We start from the raw sequence: 24,075 nt of genomic DNA on the forward strand, positions 1-24,075 counted from the left end.
ACTGTAGGAAGGAGTGACAGAGAGGAGCCCTGTGGATTGAATCACAGAGATGACTATAGAGGGAGCAACACCAAACACCATGGGTCCTCTGAGAATGTATGGGCATTTGAAGGTGGCTTTGGCAAGGGACTATTTTTACAAGTTTCACAATAGCAACTAACACTGTTTTGTGAATGACTAAATACCAGTTGTCACACTAAACCTTTTAGCTGGATTATTTCATCATGTCTTTATAAAACCTCCAACATGGATATGGTGTCCCATTTCATAGAACAGACACATGAAGGTTGAAGGGATGAGTGACAGTAGAGGTCATGCCTTTGACCATCATATGCTCTGGTCTTCCCTTAACTCTTCCTGACTTACATTATTACTTTGGTGTGTTTCTGTCTGAATAGAGAAGCATGTGAGTCAGGCCTATTCCTGCTGGAACAGCTTCTATAGTCCCAGAACCCTGAGCCGGATGATCTGTGGGTGTTGGGAGGCAGCTGATATGCACTTCTTGGGTAGGACAGGTGTTTAGAGTGGAAAAACAGTGGGAGACTGGAGGAGTAGAAGACCATGGTGAGGTGATTGCCAAATCTTCAGTTGGGTCAGGTGAGGCCCAGGGAGGAATGGGCTCAGTTCTGGGCAGGGCAATACACTGGAGACTTAAATGAGAAAAGATGAAGTCATCGGCAAGAGGCAGAATGGGGACAGAAATCCGTGCCCCAGAAATGAAAAAGGCAGGTTTTAGGAGCATGGTAGAGACATTGGCAGCCAATAGTAATGCTTTTGTGATGCTAATGTGCTTTCAGGATCTCCAGAACTGGCCACCACTTTCCCAGCCAAGTGCTGAAAATATGGTCCCCTCCTAAAGTTTCGGCTCCTGGAGTTTGGCCCCTGATCACAGGTGCACAATAAATCCTTGTTGAATTAAATTAAAGTGCTTAAGGAGTCACTTCCTTAGCCAGGCCTTTTGCCTCTGTCAAGGAAGAATTTATTTAATGAGACCCAGACTTTTGCAAACAGGATTTTCCTTCTCTAGGCTGGTCTGTGCTCTGATTTAAAATATTTTCTGATCAGTGTTGGGAAATGGGTTCTTAGCTGGGGGTATGGTGTGGTCTAAAGGGAAGATAATTTAAAGAATCTCTGAAAATAACTGGTTAACAGTCCGATCTCCCTGAATGTCTCTGGATCCTTAAAGTCTATTCTTGTTCCTCAAAAGTCATAGTTCTCTGAGGGCAGGTAGTCATTTTTGTTGCAAATACAATCATTTTTGCATGGGCACCATCACCTCCAGACCATCAGTTGTAGAAGGCAGGAGGAATTCACATAGCTGGTGCAATATCCTCTGCAAATTTTCTTTCTTTTCCTCTCATGGATGTTGTCTGTTGTAAGTATCACCTTTAAGTTAATGTGGATTTATATAAGAAGCACAATTCTGGGACCAGAATTGGCCATCAGAGGCTAGTCTCTGGTCAGACTTCCCAGTGAGCTTTTCCTCTTTCTCTTTTATGAACAACACCAAAACATGTCCTACCTTGAACAGAAAAAGTGCTTCCTTCTCCAGAAACCCAGAGCTAAGATGGAGCATCCTGGCCAGGCCTATGAGCACCTGTTTCTCAGCTGTCATAGTAGTCTGAATGAGCCCTGTGATTTCATGAGAGGAGACTAAGAGGAGACATTTTAATTATGGTGGACAAGTGTATGAATGCTCAGAATCCAAGCACACTCCATCACCACTCTAGCAAGCACTGGCTCTTGTCCCCAGTTCTGATGGACATAAGAGCTGGACCCTCATATCAGGCCAGGGAAGCTTTTACAAACCAACTCATTCTTCTTCAGGAGGTCCAGAGAGTGGCAGAGTGACAACAGCCCCTCAGGCCTATGTATCTCTTCTCCACACGGCAGTATGGCCCAGTGCTCAGGGAGCAGTTAAATTCTTCCAAGTCTAATCCTTGGTCCAGCGACCAACACACAAGATGCAGCCTTTCTTATTGGTCTCCTGAGCTGGACTCTCAAATCCCTCCGGGTATAATTGCATGAGAAGCAGGCTTGAGCTGCTTGATTATGTAGCATTCTCTGCTAGCACAAAATGACTCCTGGAGAGGTGATGTGGAAGATTGAACAAAGTTTCAAGACTCTAAACAGTTAGGCAAATGGGAGAGTTCATTTTACCTTCTATCAGTAAGGGCTCAAGTGAACAAAGAAGAAAGACATTTCCATTTAATTCATCTTGACTACTTCAGTGCGGAGTCAAGATGTAATCTCATTCTGAGCACAGTTGTAGGTTTCTGGTCAGCTTTACATCAAAGCCCTTTTCAGAAGGCATTTTTCTTCTTTTGGTTCCCCCCCCCCCACACACTAGCTATATTACTCTTGCATTTTTAACATGAATAAGTAAAACAAAAATATTAGTGACTTTCAAAATTGAAGATCTATGACACCACTATGTAACCCAATGATCTCATTTTATTCCATATTCATAAGTAATTTATATAGATAAAACAATACCAGATCTACTCTTTTGCGTTTTACTTATACTTCAACATTTCCCCCTGTGGTACTATAAAGCCATTTTAATGATTCCTCAGTATTATATCCTGTTGCCTTACAGATATTTATTAAAAATTTCCCCAAATATTGGACACTTATGTTATTTCCAAAGATTAGCTTTTAGAGAAAATCTGCATTGAATAAATGTATGCATATAATTTCATTTTCTTTAGTTTCTTTTGAGTTATGTGTTTGGATAACATTCACAAGAGCACAGTCATTACCTTAAGGTAAAAGACTGTTTTCATGATTCTCTTTTTTTTTTTTTTTTGGTGGTAAAGGATTTGGACAGAGGACTTCATCCTGGTTAGGCAGGCACTCTATCAGTTGAGCCACGCTTCTAGCCTCATTTTCATGAATCTTGATGCATATTGTCATAATCATTTCTTTCCAATGTGGCCATTTCAATATACAGTGAGTGAAGGAATGAATGAATGACTGTAGGACACACTGAAAGCTCACCAGGATTTGGTATTGAATTTTATAAAATTTAGATTTCACTCTAAATTTATCCCACTTTTGCCTAATTTCATATATTTGGTTTTTCTCCAAGATTTTGATCTTTCTAGCAACAGAGACCTGGCTGTTCCCATGCTAATCAAAGGCAGAGTGTTTCCTTGGCTTGAACACATACACAATCAGTTCTCTAAGTGCTGAGGATTCTTGTAGCTCTTCCTTCCACAAGCCAAACACAAAATAAAGAGGGACCAAGTTAGACAGTGACATGATGTTATCCATCTCTATAAAACCCAGAGTTATCTTTTCTCAAATGGAAAAGAATTCTGCTTGACTCCTCCTTTTATCCCATTGGAGACCTCAGCTCTATTTTCTGCTATTAATCCAGCAGAAAGTTTTCAGTCTTTATTGGTATGGACCCTCAGCAAACCTGACCCTAGACCACTTTCTCATGAAATGGTGTCTTCCCGTGAGGTCTCTGACTTCCTTCTCCTTCTCCCTTCCACTTGTCTAGGTCTTTTGTAACCTGTCTCCCCTTCCTGCCCATTGAATGTGGGTGTTCTTTGTCTTAGATCATTTTCTTCTCTGCTCCTTTACAGTCAGTCAGTCTCACCCTACCAGAGATTTCCATTACTGTCTCTGTGGTGATTTCTAAATTTAAGTTTTCATCATAAACTTCTGAGTGCCAGACACATGGATCCCATTTTTTGGGGAGAGGGCACAAAGTGGCTGATTCTAAAGTGGTTACTCTCCTCTTGTCAACCTTCTAAACCTTCCTCTTTTGGAAGTCTCTTTCTCAGCAGAGGGAACCTCCATCCATCCATCCATCCATCCATCCATCCATCCATCTATTGATCCATCCACCCATCCTTCCATCCAACCATCTATCCAGGCAACCAGCAACTGTAGTCTCCATGATGTCCTCCTCCCCAGCTCTCTAAATTGGTGTCAGTGTCAAGTCCTATTGATGTTACTTTCTAAACACCTATCAACTCCCTCTACCTCTTGCCATCTCATCTTCACCACCACATAGCTAGTCTTATTCTATCCACTAGCCTAACCTCCCTACAACTGCTCAGTTCTGTTCTCTTCACTTAAGCAGATTGCTTCCTTTGCTCAAAAACCTCCATAACTCACATGACTCTGAAGATGAGGACTGGAAGAGGCAGCACATGCCTTCATCTTGGCCAGGTCTCCAGCTTTATCTCAGTCCACGCTTGTATGTGCTGTCCATGCCAACAGTCCTACATGGGCTTTCTTTTTATTGCTCACATGTTCTATGTTCCCTTCTACCACAGCTATTCTCTGTTTGACATAGCTGCCTTTCTCTTTGGCTCTCAAGTCCTTTTAGGTTACTAGGGGACACTGTTCACTTTAACTACATGAATTTTCTCATCTGTCATGACTGTTCTCAGTTTGAATTCTCTTTTCCTGTGGGTTGACTTCAACTGAGGGAGGTGCCTTGTCCAAAGTCATAACTGGTTGATGTGGGGATACAAAATCCCAGACTTTTTGCCTTAACTGAAATGCTCCTAATGAACCTTTCTATCTCTTATGGGCTTTCTGACCCATTGTTGCCACTCTTTCTCTAATGTAGCTCCCCATAGTTAGTGACTAACTCCTGTAAATGTTCCCCAGTCCACCCTTGCTCAAGAGCTACAAGTCAGACTTTCTCCTCTGGTACCTGTGCTGTCTTCTTCTGTCCACTTTCCAGCTCTCAGCTTGTGCTTCAAATCCTCAGGGCACTTCCTCTGACTTTCCTGAAGCTGCATATCATTAATTAAGTCATGCATGACTCCCCCATTAAAGTTTAGGCTCCTTGAAAGTAGGAAACTCACCAAATAACCCTGCCCCAGGAAGCAGGCTGGGCATAAAGAAGGCACTCATTAAACACAGCTACTGTCATTACTCACAGTCACTACATCCCACAATGTCACCACAAACAGAGAATCAGTGAATACTAACTGTTGCTCCTGGGGTTGAAATACAGGGTGTTGTTCCTGTGAGCTCGGGCTCACAACACTTTCACCAGCAGATCAATGAATAGCCATTGTCATGTGTGTTTCTGTTTAAAGGCTCCTTATTTGATCTGTATCATTGACTCATTGGCCTTGAATGCTCAGCCAACTGCACTCTAGTGCATACCTGAATAAAACCTCTGCGTTTTCTGTGGAAGGCGCACTGTGGCCTTCCATACTTAGGAACATGGGACAGTGCTTCAGCCCTCCAGTGGGGGGCATTTTAAATGGCAAAATCACCAGCAAAGCATAGAAATACAAAAGCCATGGCACCAAGTACACTGCACAGAGGCCACTAGTCTGCGGCAAGAGAGCTGAGCCTTCTGCAGTCTCAGCTGGGACTGTGCTTGTTGGGTGGACTACTTTTTTCCCCCATTCTGCAGGTCTGCAAATGCCAACACAAGTGCTGGGGCTATTGGTTTGGGGTTGCAAACAAGTTAGAAAGTAGACAAATTTGTAAGTACAGGCTCTGCAAATAATGTATTTGTTTAACCAAGAAATGTGATAAATGATTAAAAACATTCACACAGAGCTGCCTGTGATTCCAGCACTCAAGAGGCCAAGGCAAGAGGGTGGTGAGTTTAAAACTATCCTGGGCTACATAGTAAGTTCAGTCCAGCCTGGACAACCAACATAGGTCTTATCTCCAATAAAACGGCCACATGTTCTTCTCTTTGGAGTATAGCCTTTGGTAGTGACCTCTTATACTGATTCCAAGCTGGCTGGCCTCAGGACTTACTTTGGCCAGTCTGACCTTAGCAATCATGGGGAGAGTGCTCAAGCACTAGCTAGGCTTGTTCTTAGATTGATTTCTAGCAACCTGGAGACACCAGCTAGGCTGCTAAATGGTGAGATATTTGACCAAGTCACACCCATCATTTTGCTCCATCTGATAATGCACCAACCACAAGCCATGTGAATGAGGCTGCCCTAAATCCTCCACCCATGAACAAAGACCCACCATCATCCACAAATAATGAGAGATGCCTCAGCTTACTCCACAACGGCTTCTTAATACAGCAAGTAGGGCCCTGGCTGAAGAGTACAGAGTGAAGAGAGTCGTGTGGGGAAAGGAATTAGGCCAGCCAGTTGGGAAGAAAGGGTCTGGACACCCCAGACCCTTACTGAGGCTTGAACTCAGGGTCTTGTGCTTGCTAGGCAAGTGCTCTACCACTGAGCCATGACCCCAGTCCTTTTTGCTTTAGTTATTTTACAGGTAGGGTCGTGTGCTTTTGTCTGGGACTGGTCTTGGGTTGTGATCCACCTAATTACACCTCCTGTGTAGCTGGGCTCACTGGTGCACACCACCATGTCTGGCTTATCGATTGAGATGGGATCTTGCAAATATTTTGTCCAGGCTGCCCAAGAACTGTGACCCTCTGATCTCTACCTCTGAAGTAGCTGGGATTATAGGTGTGAGACACCACACTGGGCCCTGGTGGACATTCTTAAGCTAACTCAATAGTCCATCCAGTCTTGAGTCCAGCATGGGAATGACTCATAGGATTCTGCTTCTTACCACATTTGTGTGCTATGAGACCCATCTCAGAGATGGGAGAGTCTGAGGCAGCTCCTGGGCGACATGTTTTCCCTCTGCTATTCAGTCTTCACGTTTAGATTTCTTTATACCATGCTTAAAAGTACTTTCAAAATCCCCAAATATCATTTATCTCAACAGCAGTACATCTGCAGGAGAAAGAAATCTTCACAACAAAAATCAGAGTAGCAATTTAAAGTACAGAGGTCTATGGGGGTAAAAGTAAATTGAATTGGGAACGGCCGTGTGCACGACAAACTTTCAAAAATCTGAGAGCGAGTCATTCAGGAAGCCAACAAAGTTGTTTTCTTAAGCAGCCCTTTTCAAAGGCTCCATTTTATTTATTTATTTTAATGCTCCAGTGACTAAAAATGGCAAAAAAACATTTTATTTATGTAAAAAGAAATCACTTGTATGCAAAGTTGCAGCTGCTGCTTATAGGTATACAAATGAGAAAAGCCTGGAACATGCTGGCTTTTCCTTTCTTTTAATGGAAATCTTGATTCACTCTTCAGCATTGAGCTGAGAAGCCTTCATTCAGTGGTATCTTAGAATTTCAACTGGATTCATGGAAAGAAATGAAATCCTAAGACCATGTCCCTATCTGGGTTGTGTCTCATTAAGGGTAGTCAGCTCTTAGGTTTTTGAGACCCATCTCTGTTGATTAAGCTGGAAAATAAAATGACATTAGTGACAATGAGTAGTGACATTTCTAATAAATCATTGTTTAGTATTATTTGTTCTACTTTTCCCATCCCCCATACCTGCATTGTTTATTTATTTGTGTTTTGGTGGTATTGGAGATTGAACTCAGGGCTTCGTGCTTCCTAGGCAAGCGCTCTACCACTTGAGTGATGCTCCTAGTCCTTTATTTTTGCTTAAGTTTGCTTTTCAGATAGTGTTTCATGCTTTTTCCCCACAATAATCCTACTTCCACCTTGTAATTAGCTGGGATTACACCCAGCCCCATACCCCTTTTAAAAATAATCATTTTAAAAAAAAAAGTTCAAAAATAGATAAATGACTTGAAAATTGTTCAAAGTAGATACTAGAACACACTTCTTACTCCAAATTAACTTGTTTTTGGTGACTCAGAAGGAAAAGAAAGGAGTTCCTTGTGTGTGCTACAGACCGGAATAATGCTTTTATATTTGAGTAACTAATTCATTTTAAAAGCATTGTCTAGGCTTGTTTTTTGTTATTATTATTTTGTTTGGAGCCAGTGAAGTCAAGTCAGCAGTGGAGGTGATTTAAAGACTAGAGTGGCCTGGGACCAAAATGGGGTCCTAGACAAGCCTGTATCTCTGGGCTCCTGTCCTGAAGAGGGCCGATCTACACAGAGCGGGCCCTGGGTGAGGTTGTTACCTGAAGAAGGTCTCTGCTCTCATCTGTGGTCTTGAGTAGTTCTTAATCAGGGGTCAGTGCCACAGGCAGGTGACCAAGACAGTGCCCAGAGACATTTTGATTCCTGCAACTGGAGCATTGGACAGAAGGGAGTGCTGCTGGTAGAGCCTGGGAATGCTGCTTGGCCTCTGTGATGCACGGGACAGTCCCCACACATCGTCTGGCTCAAATGTGAATTGGACTAAGGTTGAGAAATCCTAGCCTAGCATAACTGTGCTTGTGACTGCTGTAAAGGTTGTCACTTTCAGAAAATATTTGAATACTGCCTGTGAAGGACAGTGGGAGGAGTGGTGCATCCCTGGAACATTTTGCCAATGAGGAAACAGAGTCCTAGAGCAAGACTAGAACTCAGGTCCCCGAATAAGAGCAGGTGACAGGGGACTGAACTTGCAGTTCTTGAGTATAGCTTCCACTGGAGGTTTTGCAGCAGACACAACTACACCAAGATGTTCAACGAAGAAGCAAGGACAAGTCTCTGCCATGTAGTGGAGGAGAATTGGAATTAAAGACTGAAGACCCGGGTTGGAGTCCTCATCCTGTCGTGTGACCTTGGTCCTGTCATGTATCTTGTCAGAGCTGGCTTTCTTGACTGAAATGAGAGCATTTCTTTGCACCACCTCTAAGGTTCTTTCCATATGCCATTTCTTGGCAGTACTCAGGTTTGAACTCAGGGTCTTGAGCTTGCTAGGCAGGTACTCTACTCTTTGAGCCACACCCCAGCCCTCCATTTCTGAGTCACTTAAGAAGTGCATTAATTTTCTGCTTGCCTGGAAAGGATCCTCCCATTTGTCTTTCTTTTCCCCACAGTTGCCCAGCACCTAAGCAGCTAAGAAGAGTTTCCAAATTGCTTCCAGCACTCTCTTTCCAAGGCATTTTCTCATGTGCCCTCTGAGCCATGCTAGCCCCATTGCATAGGTGTGCCAACTGAGGTAAAGTGCACAGAGCTCCTAGGCAGTTGAGGTGAGCAAGTCCCATCTTGATCATCTAGTGACCCTCAAGCATTGTGTAAGTATCTATCAGGATAGCAGAAGTCCACACCTCAGGTAAATATTCATTGCCCCCTGTAGTGGGAAATTGCTATGAAATACAGTCCATGCTAAACATGTTCATCCAAGGGAATAGTGGGGTCTGGAGTGAATCCCCCATAGTTGGAAAGTCACTATCATCACAGTGTTCCTTGCTCATCAGCACTGACACAAGTTGGTGTGTGTGGAAACTTTTGTTTGCAGGCTGCTCAGAGTGGGATATTGTCTGAGGGAATCATCTGCAGGGTGCACCACTGGCTTCTAATCCAAGTGTCTGTCAATGGAAGCACTTGATTGCTGCCTGAGCTTTCAGACAGGAGATGGGAATGGGCAGAGAAAGTGACAGAGGTGGCTGCCCTGGGCTCCGACACCGTGATGCTGAGATAGCTGGGTGGCAAAGAGCTCCCTTATCCAGGCTGCACACAAGATGTGGGGAAAGACAATCCTTCACATTCTGACTTCCAGTATTCCAGATAGTTCAGATGAAAATGAGGGTGGAGAGCCTTTCCAAGGATGGGGACAGGTGTCTCCTTCCTTCCTGCAGTGAGGGTTTTGTTCCTTTGCTCTGAGTTGGTATATGGGTCGCTGACTCCAAGTCAAGAACAAGAGCTATATCCTTTCCTCTCTAGATTATACCATCAGCTGGAAGATAGCTAGCATGTACTAGACACCCAAGCTTGTACAGTGAGGGCTGGAAAGGCAGAAGGGCTGAAAGCCTCTGTTACAACCAATCCTGTTCTGAGCACATTGCCTGGAGCCACTCACACACTCCTCTTAACAGTCCCAGGAGGTTGGGACATTGTTAACACCAGCCTACAGACGAGGAAACAGAAGCCTCAAGAGGTTAAGGGACCTACCTATGGCATTAGAGCTTGCAGACAGTGGTGTCAGGATACATAACTCCATGCTCTTTAAAGAAAGCCAGGGTGTTATAATGAGTCTCCCACTTCATTAGTTCCCAGGAAGTCATACTAACCTTCACCTACCTGGCTCTGCCTCCACCCTCTCCCCCAAAGGTCCCATGTTCATCTCTATTTCAAGACAATTACAGGAATTCCTGAATCCTCAAATGCTCCCCCACCCTAACTGGAAGACCTGAACTGGTTCCTGTTGTACAGGGACAATGGCAAGGGTCAAGAAGGACTGCAGGTGTGTGCTCCTCTCCAGCAACCTTCCCCCACACCTGCCATCACATTCTTTTCCATTTCATTATTCCTCAACACTAGATACTGTACTACCCAGGTTCCTTCAGTAGCACCTTCTTTTTCCTGCGTTATTAATTTCTCTTAGTACCTGGCCACATAGGAGCCATTCCCCAAACAAACTTCTCCTCTTTTTGCCACCCCTTCCTGCATTCACTCCGTGTATGGCCTCCCAAGTCAGAGCTGGACCTCCAAAAGATGGCCTTCTTAGCTTTCTTTACTGACTTCTTCCTGTTAGTCACTTCATGCTCACTGGAGTTGTTTCATTCTCTACTTTCCACCTATTTTTCTCATTTATTTCTGGTCTCTTCTTGCTAGAATATGAGCTATATGGTTCAGGCATTTGTCCTTTCCCTGCTGCTCTATCTCCTATGCTTAAAACATTGTGGGCACTTGATAAACAGGTTTGGGGAAGAATGGATGTTCTCCTGCTAAGGGCATCATTTCTCAGGGTGAGGAAATGATGTCCTCCAGGGCTCTGGGGATTACAGCTCTCCAGAACAGCTCCAAGTTCTGCCTTTTCTTTCTTTAAGCCACATATACATGTGACACTTGGCATCTGCTAAGCACCAGTTGTTCACTGGTGTTCCAAGGCAGCCAATGGGTCAGGAAACAACCTCTGTTTTTTCTCCTGGTTTCAGCTTGGTTTTGCTTTGACTCAGTTTCATGCTGTGGGAAGCCAGTTGTGAGCCAACTTTGGGAATTCAAGGAGTTGCAGGTCGACGTACATCCCCTTCCTTCCTAAAAGTCCTAATTCCACTGGTACCATAGATGTGACTTATTTAGAAGTAGGGTCTTTGCATATGTAATCAAGTTAAAAGGAGCTCATGCTGGATTAGGGTGGGCCCTAACCCAATGGCTGGTGTCCTTATAAGAGGAAAATTTGGAAATAGAGATACACAGAAAGAGTGTCACATGATGACATAGGCTAAGGAATGCCAAGGACAAGACAGCTGCCACCATCAGAAGCTGGAGCACATTCTTCTCTACATCCTTCGGAGGGAGCATATCATAGTGGATACTGTGATTTTGGACTTCTGGTCTCCAGGCTGTGAGCAAATAAATTTTTGTTGTTTTCAGCCACCTGATTTGGGGTGCTTTGTTACAGCAGCCCCAGGATGCTCACACACAAGGCAAATGGTCTCAGAGAATTCCTGTCCCTTCAGCCAGCCCTTGCAACCCAGGAAATTCGTGACTGAAATAAATCCAGGCAGGAACTGGCCAGCTCAGCACTGCCAGACAAAGGGCATCCGTGCAGCGAGGCAACTAATTCTGTACTCGCTCAGAGACTGGGATGTGACAGGAGGCAGCTCTAGGAGTCATGGGCATGAGCCCTAGATAATGGACATGAGGCCTCCCAATCTGGGGGCTCTGGGATGCATGGGGCCAGGACACTGCAGTGGAGATCTAAGCTGGCTTCTGGGTGACACAAAGCCCTCAGGAAATAGTGAATGATTTCAGGTGGCCGTCTATGAACCAGAGCATCCAGTACTTTGCTTCAGCACAGGCTTGGACACGGAGCCATATTCTGCTCACTTTGTGCTCTGGATCTGTGTAGCCAACATGTTCCCTGGCATAGGGGACCCTACTTTAATGACTTGCTGATCCTGTTTGTTAAATTCAGCACCCAGTGCCTGGTATGTGCTTTATAAAAGATGTGTAAGTGGACTGAGTTGATCAGAAATGTTTATTTACAATCATATTATACAAGGAGTCCAGTTGTTTATAAATGTAGTTGCTTTCAAACATTAAAAAAATGTTGAAGGAGCCCTAAGGTGCTGAGAAGTAAGGAAATGAATAAAGTCAAAACAACTGAAAACCTATAGACCTGTACAACATAGTGTGAGCCCCACAGCAAACTGGATTTTAATGAATAACAATATACAATAGGGATTCATTAATTGTACCATTAATGCAAAGTGTTAAAAGAAGGCTAACTAAAGGGGAAAGAAGGGACCATAACTAGTTTCTGCTCAATTCTGCAAATCTAAAATTGCTCTTAAAAAGTGTATCAATTAAAAAAAAAATTTAGAGACACAGAAGCCGAGCACTGGTGGCTCATGCCTGTAACCCTAACTAATCAGGAAGCAGAGATCAGAAGGATTGCAGTTCAAAGCCAGCCTGGGCAAATAGTTTGTGAGACCCTATCTCAAAAAAAAAACCTATCACAAAAAAGGGCTGGTAGAGTGGCTCAAGGTGTAGGCCCTGAGTTCAAGCTCCAGCACTGCAAAAAAAAAAAAATTAGAGACACAAAAAATCTCATTTCCTTACTTTCTGAGGACTTGTACCTCCTTTCCAAGTTTAATATCAAGGTACCCCCCCCATACACACACACAGAGAAAACCAGACAGCCCTGGTGACAACACAACAGATTGGGAATCCTAATCAAAGGAAGGACCCACAATTCCTGCAAGCTTTAAACCCAGCATGGGATTTGGTGTGGCAATGACTTCTTCCATGTGGCAGACTCATATTGGAGAAGAAAGACATTTTGTTGTCCCCTATATCAGAGTGTTCATACCAGAAGCCATCTTGAGAGGGGACATTATGATTTGAGACTGAGCTACTCTGTGGACCTGAAAACAAGGACCAATCAAAGTCAGGGAGCAAGAGGCACCCTGCCACTGAAGTTAAGGAATTTATGTGATGCTGACTATAGAGAGCATGACAATTCCTGTTACATAAGCTTTTATCCATATGAACCCCATAGGTTAATTTTATATACAGAAGGCCAGGAAGCAAAAGATCAAAACAAAATTGATAACAGATTACATAACTAATACCCTAGAGCTTCTGCTACCATTTCTGCCATATGTATCCTTTGGTGTATACAACCTGTTACATAATTTCAAGATCTGTTGACATAGCCTCTTGTATTATTTTTCCCCAAAATACTTAAATCCTTATTTTAACTGGAAAGCAATGTTCTACCAGCACCATGGTCTATATTTTGATTCTTATTTCACCTCTCTACTCTTTGGGGGTAATCAAGAGCCTTAGCCTGGCAAACATGATAAATGTGATGCATTGGCATACAAGTGTCCACAGTTACCTCCTCCCTAGGGGCCCATGAAAAAGGAAACACTGAGTGTTTGTCTCTTTTGAGGCCATGTCTCTATTTTTGTGATGGAAAATTAGGGAATAAATTAAGAGTAGAAGAATAGAGTCTGGGTTGTGGATCAACTTAGGGGTGAAGGTCAAATTGAGTTACACAGAAACATAAGAGAGAGAGAGAGAGAGAGAGAGAGAGAGAGAGAGAGAGAGAGAAGAAAGCTCTGGAGTCCATAGAGGGTAAGAATCAGGAAGAGGAAGAGTTTCTGGTCAGCTCTAGATGTCCTTCAAAGAAAAGAAAATGAGTAAAGGGATTGCAAGTCATCTGTTGGCTCTGTAATTATTGATCTTTTCTTTTAAAACACAATACTTCTCTGAGGCTGAAATGCCTTAGGACCGCTGGAAGAGGTGTAGTACCTTGGGCAATTTTTTTTTAATGAGGTCCTTGTCTATGTGAGCAATTTGATTATAAAACTTATTACACAATTCATGGGTCTATATGAGGGATAGTGATTTTCTGATGAAAATGTGGAACCATGGGCAGAGAATCTGTCCAATCAGTATCTTTGAGGAAGGCAGGCACCATTAATTTTGGGGACCACGTCTTTGTCTTCTTTATTATCCAATATGCCATTCCTGGCTAATTTCATATGTTCCTCCAGAAGCAAAAGGTAGAAACACTGTTGTTACTCACAATCCCATAGTTTTCATAACCTGCTTATATTGAAACAATGCCTGCATCTTTGCTTCTGCAGCTCCCAGTGGTTCCACCACTACTGGTCACCATCCTTTGTGCCACCTTTAAACACTGGCTTCCAATGTTGTTCTCAGAGATTGTGCTGCCAGGAACATGACCTCAAATCAATGTTCTCGAGTGTGCAGGAAAAGGGAAATGATAGTTCATTTTTCCTGGCCATGTTAAATCTCCCATTTGGAATTTGATTGTGTCAACATACAATATAGAACAGCATATTCTCTATGTCCACTTTTGTATACTGAGGCCACAATCAGGCCCTGTTTATGATGGCATCTTGCCTTCCCCACAGTGGGGGTGGGCAATCAAGGGCCATGGGTAGAGGAAAGAGAGCAGTTCGTCTGAAGAGTGTCTCTTTCTCAGCCAGCATAGCTTGGTTCTAAGAGCACAGGAAATACCATCGTGTGGACAGAAGCAGGAGAGAACATTGACGGTTGGACTGGTTGACATTGTGGATCCCTCAGACATGACAGGCATGGTTGTCCCCATTCTCTAAACAGTCTGCAGATGGGGCAGGTGACTCCCTTGCTGCTGGTACTGAAAGGGAGGGGCATAGGGTAAAGGACATCTGCTACCACCGAGCTGTCCTTGGGTGCTATGTACTGCAGGTAGCATTGTCAGAACTGATTCATGTGGCCACTCAACATACTTAGATGTTAGCCATGATCCTTTAAGAGCCAGGTCCCTGGACTCAGCATGTATCTGACATGAGAATAGTTACCTTAAATCCATCTGTTGGCACCATTCTGGTGGCCCAACTCTGAGCATTCCCATGAAATAAATAGCATGCCAGCCAAAGCGAGCCAGGCTATACTCTTGCAACTAGGGGCTGGTCATGGAGTCCTTGACTGACTTCATAGGCAGGGTTACTAGAGCTCCTTGGGGTAAAGGACCAAGAAGTAAGTGCTTCAAGGGGAGAAATGAGGACCAATGCCCATTTCAAGAAAGGCACCCCAAAGTGTGGGGCCCCGAGGCAAGGAGCCTGGGACACACTGCGCATCTTCATCATGTATTATAAATACACGAGGGGGATCCTCTCTGTTATGACCCTGTTCCCTCTGACTCTGACCTGGGTTCCTGTGCTCACCAGCTATCTGTACCCTCAGGGCACCATCTTGCTTCTACATTGCAAGTATTACATACGGATTTTCCAAACTCCCTCCCCTTCTTCTGGTGAATGTTTTAGTTTTTCAACATCCAACTTATATATTACCTTCTTCATCAAACCTTTTGGAACCTTCCCATCTGTCTGTTCCCCTACCCATCCCCTACTTTTCTAGCCAAACAAAACTTTTTGGTGAGTATCTATTCTGTTCCAAGCACTGTTCCACTCATTGTGACATCATTGTGACACCAACAGTGAATAAAACAAACTTCAAGGGCCAGCCATCATAAGAGCTCCCTCTGGATGCTATATGTTTCTATTTCTACATATCTTTCTGTGCTCAAGTTATCTCTGGCTCTTTGCAGCAAACTTTTTCTATGAAGAACTGGAGAGTAAATATTGTAGACATTATGGGCCGTATGGTCTCAATTACAGCTACTCACCACAGCTTTTGTAGGACAAAAATAGCCATAGACAATATGCAAACAGATGAATGCAATGGTATTTCAATAAAACTTTATTTATAAAAGCAAGAAGTGGGCCAGACTTTGCTTACCAACCATAGTTTGCTGATCCCCCCACAATAGAATATATGCTCCATGAGAACAAGTCTTTTTCTTTCTTTAAAATTTTGTTTTTCACTGCTATATCTTAGTGCTTAGAACATGCCTTGTACACAGCAGATTTGTCAAACGGTAGAAATGAATGAATGCCACTCATTAAACTGAAATTTCCTGAAAGGCAGGGCTCCTTCAGCTTGGCAGTCAGCACAAAGAACATGTTAGGTAGGGCCTGTGGAATAGATAAATCAATAATAGGAAACCTGCCTGTTAATCTGGACTTTCTCCCAGTCAGTATCTCTAGGGATGGGTAGGAACAGGGCACCTGTAGTCCTCTTTCTCATCCTGAGTAACTGCAGGTGTCTCCTTGGTAGCTGGGACTTTCACATGAGGAACCAACAGCAGAAATCACAACTTCCAAGCCTATGCCTGTGTAGCCCACCAAGCCACAGTTGACTGCGCTGAGTCTCATACAGCATAGCCCCATCCCAGGGAATGGGGCAGTGGAAATGGCCATTACAGTTGAGCATGGACTCACTGTCAGAGGGAAGTAGCAATATCAGGAGCCCCAACTGCCACCACCAGGCTGCCTGTCAGCGTTGGCCTGTTGCCTTCCCAGGACTCCCTTTCCTGAGCGAGGACCAGTGGATTGGCTTGGACAGGCAGTGCCCTAGTGCTCTGTGGGGTCTGTCAGCTGAAACACAGAGGTGAAGCTAGTGTCATTTGGAAATTGGGGCCTGACAAGAAGAGGAAGAGAGGGTGGGGGTACTGGGCTGGGAGTTGGGGCAAAACTGTCCAGTGAGGCCCTCACTGCCAGGGCCTCACACAGAAAGGAAGCAGCCCCTCTTCTGTTTCATGTCAACTATGCTGTCATTGGATAGCCGGTGAGATTTCAAATAGATAAACGCCCCTTTGGGAAGCTGGAATGCCTTGGCAGACAATTTTAGGCCTTGATTTGATTGATAAATCCTTTGTGACAGGAGGGGATGAGAGAGGCCCCCGGTTTGGTACATATAAATAGGAAATTAGCTGGCAAAGTTGTCAAAGATAATTAACTTTCCGATTCTGTGGGTCTATTCAGGTTGACATCCTGAAATTATTTAGAAATGCACATGTCAATGCTTCAACAGAATTTGGGGCTGATCAGATAAACAGATTTGGAGATGCTTGATTGTAAAATGACGTAAGCGCTTAGCTGGGTTTTATCCCTGCATGCTTCTCACTGTAGTGCATGTTGCGGGAAGATGGTTTGTTATGTGGGGTAGGAAGGTAAGGAGGGGGAGACCAAGTTGGACGTGCAAGGTAAAACACAGTTGCTTCCTTCTCTCTTTTACCCTCAATGAGTTGAGAAATTCCTAGCCCTCAATCCAACTGTTATTGAATTGAGCCTCAACCTCCAGTAGCATCCTAAGGGATCCAGCAACAGATGTGTTCTTCCAGACCAACTGCTGTTCTTGATTCATCATTACTGTGGTCTGACATGCAGCTAAGAGAACAGAAAGCCTTCTTTGGCAAATCCACCTTATTACTGAAAGTTGCCTCTCTAAAAGCAGATACATCTAGAGTAAAAATTGCCAATAAAGAGACATCCTCTGGGGTGGATGACTTCCAATGTTTACTGAGCATCTATGTGACAGGCCAAGTTGGCCTCTGGTATTGTGTGATTGGCTTATTTTAATGTCCATTTCCATATAAAGTATTTTATTTGGCTGGTATAGCACAGATACTTAGGCTAAATCACCTAATAGAGGTAGCCCAGTTATTAAAGGCATAAAATTTACATTTGAACTTGGATTTGATTGTCTCCCCCTGAACCCAGCACTATATTCTGGTGACTGGGATTATGTACTCTTAGCTGGAAGGGAGTATGGGAATGAGCAACCCATGACCCATGGGTGAAATCCAACCTTGTCAGAGGTTGTTTTTCTGTGGCTCAAAAACTAAGAATGAACATTTTTGCATGTTTAAATGGCTGGAAAAAGAATCAAAAGCAAAAAGTCATGATGTGAAAACTACATGAAATTCAAATTTGAATGTCATAAATAAAGTTTTATTGGAACATCACTTTGCTCTTTCACTTATATGTTGTCTTATGGCTGCTTTTGCGTCACCATGGCTGAGTTGCATAGCTGGGACAGAGACTGGATGGCCTTTGAAAATGAAAAATTTCACCATCTGTCCCTTTCAAAACACATTTGTTTGCCCCAACTCAGCTTTACTTCTCAGTGCAAACTTATTGAGCTCCTGAGTATAGCTCTTCATAGGCATTTTGTAGTTTATTCCAACAACTGCTGGTAGGTGCTTTCAACTATCTGTACTACAAGTGAGAAACACTGTAGGAAGCTGGTCAGGCTAACAGCAAGCCCAGGACTTAGAGTCACACTTGCCTGACTTCACACTAAAGGACTGTGTTCTGGATTCCCTACTGTATTGCCAGTTCACTCTGATTCTGCATTATCTGGACGTGGTTTTTTGGGGGGAATAGGTCCTGGGATAGAATGGTGGTTGTCATTGTGGTGGGCAGGAAATGGCTTTCCAGGATATCTCTTTCATAATCCCCAGAACCTGCAAATATCTTACCTCACATTGCAAAAGGGACTTTGCAGACATGATTGTGGACATTGAAGTGGAAAAATGATTTTGGATTATCCAGGTGGGCCAAAGGACATGGGTCCTTACAGCGGGAGGAAAGAAGGTCAAAAAAGGAGAAAGAAATGGGATACCAGGTGCAGAAGTTGAGTGATATGGAACCACAAGCTAAGGAATATAGGTGGCCTCTAGAAACTGAAAAATGAAAGGCTTCTCCTGGGATCTCCAGAACTGCAAGACAATAAACTGGTGTTGCTTTAAGCCACTAAGTTTGTGGGGATTTGTTAGAGTGGCAAAAGGAAACCAATGCACCCACCCAGTCTTGTCTTTAAGCAGCTCATAGCCTGGAAAGAGACCTATCTAAACTGTGCATGGTACTCACACCTGTAATCCTAGCTCTCAGGAGGCAGAGATAGGATGGCAGTTCAAGGCCAGCCTGGGCAAAAACTTAGTTGAGACCCCATCTCAACTAATAAATCTGGGCATATTGGAATAAACAGGAGGATCGTGGTACAGGCCTGCCTGGGCATAAAAGCGAGACCCTATCTCAAAAATAACCAAACAAAAAGGATTGGAGGAGTGGCTCAAGTGGTTCAGTGCCTGCCTAGCAAGTGCAAGACCCTGAGTTCAAACCCTGGTACAGCACCCTACCCCACCCCCCCACCAAGAAAAGACAAAGGATAACTTTGACAGAAGCAAAAGTAGATTTCAAAGGAACATCTGGTTGGGTGCCCATGACTCATGCCTGTAATCCTAGATACTTGGGAGACTGAGTTCAGGAGGATCATGGTACAAAACCCAGCCTGGATAAAAGTTTCATGGGACCCCATCTCCAATATAACCAGAGCAAAGTGAACTGGAGGTGTAGCTCAAGTGGTAGAGTGTCTACTTTGTGAGTACCTGCTCTGCAGGCATGAAGCCCTGAGTCCATACCCCAATCCTACCAAAAAAAAAAAACAAAAAAAACCCAGAACATCTGTGTTGTGGGTGTTAAAACTAAAGGGAAGGACCACATTGAGGGGAGGGATCACCTCAAAGCCCTTCCTAAGGAAGGAGATGAGGGGCTGGCAAAACTGTAGCACCAAGTCCTCCTGTGGTTCCTTCTTCATTCCAGTTTCTGGGGCTGGATGCTGGTAATTTCTAGTGCCAGCCACAGACTCCAAGCAAACTGAAGACAAGAATGAGAAATTTCCTACAACTTTGTCATACTCCAGGGTCCCCAGCTTGCACTTCCCATCTTGAGCTCAGCTCAGACTTTGTGTCATGTAGCACACATCAGACATTGTGGTCTTCAGTCAGTTGTTTCTCCTGGTCACTGGGAAACTGGGCATTTGCAGAAGAGAAATCACAGTCTTGCCTGCATTTTATTAGGATTGTGACCATTTGCAAATTAATTTGAAAGGCAATATAATTTTCCTCTTGCATAGAATTCAGTTTTGATTACAGCCATGCCACTGAAGTGACAGCTTTCAGGAAAGCTCTTATTATGAGAAATTAAGACACCTTTCTCTCTCATCCAAATAAACATATGGCCATGGGACACACTTGAATTAAAAAAATCATTTAATTCAGGGAACATAATTATTTGAATGAAACTGAAGAGGAGAAACTCAATCTAGGGCTTGAATGTAGACATGAAATTTTGAAGGCTATTTTCACTCATCACTGATTTTTAATAGCTCTTTGTAGAGAATAATTTGCAGCATAAACCTTGCTAATGTGATATGGGTTCTTTCAAAGTCATGTTCAATCCCAAGCAAGAGCCACTGTGGGAGGGTCGCGACATGTAGAATAGCATTTAGCCACAGGCTGCTTATTTTTAAAGGTGACCACTTGGTTTTATTTTCTTGGGCCATGGTTTGCCCAAGAGGTCATTTGAGAAGACAGTGGAAAAGTTATGTGCTGTGCATGTACCATGTATGTGACCCCTCTGTGTGCCCTACTTGTGTCCCTTGACTGTGTTTGCAGTGTGGTTCATGGACTTGAGGGAATAGCACTCCTTTTCAATGGCAGACTATGTGCCTAGAGTTTTGTTTCAGCAGATAATTTTGCTGTCATGTAAACCCTTGGAGCTTAGGTCTTTGATGTACACCCTACCTGATTTCTAGCTTCTTGCCCCTGTGATTCTTTGAGTGCTTTCTCTGGTCACTGGAGTCTACTCTGTCTGAAGTTTAGAGCAAGCTAGAATTGTTTAGGAATTACAGCCTTCAACAAACAACTCATGTGAATGGTGGATCAATACAGGATCCCTCTCCCAGGGTATGGAGCGTAGACATCACCTAGCTGTTCTTTTCTTCTGCTAGCATTCCTCTCCTCTCCCCAACAGCAAGAGACCCAGTTGCCCATAGTGATAATCAGCTTGGAAAGTCATCTTTCCTCACTTTTTGTCCCTTCTCTGTCTCATTCTCACACTTCTTGCTGTTTTTTTTTCCTGAATTCATTTCCCAAACAAGTCACTTGCACTTTCATTTCCCAAACAAGTCGCTTGCACCCAAATCCCTGTTTCATTGTCTTTTTTTAGGAGGAAAAGACTGACTTGGGCTCACAGTTTCAGAGGGCTCAGTCCATCATGTTGAAGAGGACAGGGAGGAGTATCTTATCATGGTGGCCAGGAACCAGAGAAGGGACTCTTGTTGTCTGCTGGCAGGAAATTGAGTCAAAACAATCACTATTTGTTTATCTGATTGCTTATTTATTATATATTTGCTAGGAAAAAGTTCAGAGCTGACATCAGAGAGCCATTCTTGTGCACAGGAGGGTACACCCTTGTGGGCAAACACATGTTAAAATAGCAAACAGACATGAGAAGGATAGCCTTGGATTGTATCTATGTGCCCTGCTGGAAGCAGGGAAAGAGCAATGGGAGAAAGTTTACAAGGGGTGATCATGGAGTATCCCACCAAGAGCTGGTAGTGTTGGAGCTGAGGCTGGAGGACGAGGAGGAGTCAGATGTGCAGTCTAGAGGAACAGGAGGCGTTCAGGGAAGAAAAAGGAGGATGTTGAGCTTAGAGTGTTGATCACGAGGGAGGGATGGGATTTGATATGAGAGTAAAGGTAGGAAAGGTAGGCAGGATCCAAATGAGCCAGGCTCTTATTGGCCTGTTAAGACCTTTGATTTTAAGAGGAGGCAACAACTCAAATTAAAGTCTACCTGGAGAAACCAGGCCATTTGCAAGTAAACTTAACCATCTGAAATACTTAGGCTAGTACTATAACTGTTAGAAGAAATGACCGCTGTCCTGATAAAGGGTTGATTTTAGGGCTGAAAAATAAATTTTGCTATAAAATTCATATTTGCTATGAATTTTGGCAAAATGTCTTATTTTAAAACTTTCGCAACCTGTGAAGTCAGGATTGTTTCTCATGCCTGTTTTCCAAAATGAGAATGTGCAGGATGAAGGAGTTTGGGTAACTTATCTAAAGCTCAGTGGGCAGCAGGGAGTTAAGCTGATATTTGCATCCAGATCTGTATGGCTCCTGGATGAGTGATCTACTAATTGTTAATCCACACTGCCATATTTGCTTTGTTAAAATTACTGCATAAAAGCATTAATAACCAGTGAGTTCCCAATAAGAAAATTCATCTGAGATCTTTTGATTCAGTGAAGAAAATGAGAATTGGTTTATTAACTTAATTGCTATTTAACTCACAGGTTTTCTGTTCAATAAAGTATTAACACATTTTGATTATTCTACCTTGCTGAGCTTGGAGTCAAGCCTGTTCTCTGCTGGTATTTGCAATGCTTAAAAGGCCCAATACCTGGTGGTGCTTGTGGGAGGCGAGTAATCAGTGGGCATGTGCTCTGCAGATGTGGTGGGTAACAATGCTGGGCATGTTCCTCGTTAAAACCCTTAAAGCTGGAGAAACGCTTCTATCAGTTACAGCGGCCTAACATAAGAAAAGAAAATCTTCCCCTCGCTGACTCTATCTCTAGGATTTGTTTAATTAGAGCAAAGCTTTGCCAATCAACTGTAGATGGTTAAAGTTGTTCAATAAACTCTTAACAACCCTTATCATTTGCCGATAGAAAGAGAGGGAAGAGGTGTGAATAAAAACGGGAATATTTTTATTACTCTCTAAACCTCCCACCTATTATTGATGAGCAATTTGGCTCCTTCTTTGCTAGTTTAGCTAAAGAAACGACTGTGTCCTCCCAAGGACAGCCTGGCCTTGGGAAATAGGGCTCAGTATGGAGGATTGCCATTAGACTTGAATGAGTGGGAGGGTGGAAGGTCCATTGAAGTCTGTAATATTCAATGAATGGATTAATATCAGTAATTCCATTTGGAATCACTTTGAAATTAGCATTAGTAATATAAACTTGAGGTGCAGAGTTACATCAACTCATTTGATTTTAACATTTTGGTTGACAAGCCAATTAACTCACCCATTTAAGAAGTAATTACTAAGTGCCCACTCTGTGCACAGAGGATATAGCTGTGAACACACACAGAAGGAGTTTTCTCCCATGGAGCTTCAGTCCCGTTGGCGTTTCACCCAAATAAACAAATCCCCGAGCACCAGGTACTCACATGTGTTATGATGGTGCTAACACTGACTTGGGCAATAGAGATTGGGGTGAAAAGAGCCTTTAGAGAGGGTGTAGGGAGGAAGAGAGTCCATTGAAATCTTTGTGGGAGAAGTCCTAAGGCAGGAATGAGCTTAGTGTATATAAAGAATAGAAATAAAACCACATGACTGGAGCCAAGGAACCATGGTGGGGAGAGGTGCAGGGGTTGGTAAGGTAAGGAGTGTGAGGGTTTTGCATTAAATTATGTTGGGAGACCTTTGGAAGGATTTCCTCAGGTTCATATGATCTGATCTGATGTTCATTTTGAAAATGTTTATTCCGGCTGTTAGGGGAGCAAGGCCAGGACAATGCATCAGCAAGGTGCTAAGGTAGCATCTGTCAAGAGGAAAATCACCAGTGGTTAGCATCAGGCGGTGGAGGGTATGGGAGAGGAACAGCAGTGGATCTGGGGAGACTTTGGGGGGACTTGACGATGAAGCAGATGAGAGGAGGAAAGAGGGAACCAGGACCCAGAATGACAGTGTGAATGGTGGTATCGTTTTCTGTGACTATGATCACTGAGGGAGAAGCTGGATGGGAAAATGAGTTGAGTTGTTTGACCTTGGGCTTCAGACTCTGATGTAGACATCATGTAGAGAATCATTCTAGAATCATGCTGTTCTATTCTAGGAGCTTAAAGGTCAAAATTTAAAACTCACACTAGTTAAAATGACTCTGTAGAACGACAAGATCCAGACCTTCCCTTGTGCAATAGTAGTTTCATACTCAGGTACCCATCCAAAGAAAGAAAGTTTCCCAAATTTTATCTTGGATACAATAAACTTGCAATAAACACTTTCAATTTGAAGTAAGGTGTGTGTGTGTGTGTGTGTGTGTGTGTGAGAGAGAGAGAGAGAGAGAGAGAGAGAAAATGAATGAGAATGAATGAACATATGAATTTGGTAATTTGATCACTATGATTGAGTTTGGCCTCATATAATAGAAAGTCTCCTACAGTGGTTTAAACATAAAAGGATTTATGCTCACAAGTAAGACATTAACGAGAGATAAGCAAGTTAACCTGATATGGGAGGTGTCTGAAATCCTTAGGGACGCAGGCTCTGTCTACCTACTGCTCTGCTGTCTTTAGCATGCTTCCTTATGGCCATGACATCTGCTCAAGATGTAGCCATTATGTTTGCATTCCAGGCTACAAGAGAATAAGAATTGGAAGGGCAAACTCCTTCTTAAAGGACACCTTTGCAAGTTTGCTATCCTGTTTCTCTTATAGCTCATTGCCACATGGCTACACCTAGCTGCAAGAA

The 24,075-nt window shown here is 43.4% G+C and overlaps 1 long non-coding RNA gene across 2 annotated transcripts in view; it reads left to right on the forward strand.

Moving 5' to 3' along the window:
• The window catches only part of LOC141417183 (uncharacterized), a 115,064-nt gene that overhangs the window by 83,511 nt on the left and 7,478 nt on the right, over positions 1-24,075 (forward strand). The window lies entirely within an intron of this gene.

This window comes from Castor canadensis, chromosome 15, assembly GCF_047511655.1.
Source record: "Castor canadensis chromosome 15, mCasCan1.hap1v2, whole genome shotgun sequence".
Classification (NCBI taxonomy): domain Eukaryota; kingdom Metazoa; phylum Chordata; class Mammalia; order Rodentia; family Castoridae; genus Castor; species Castor canadensis.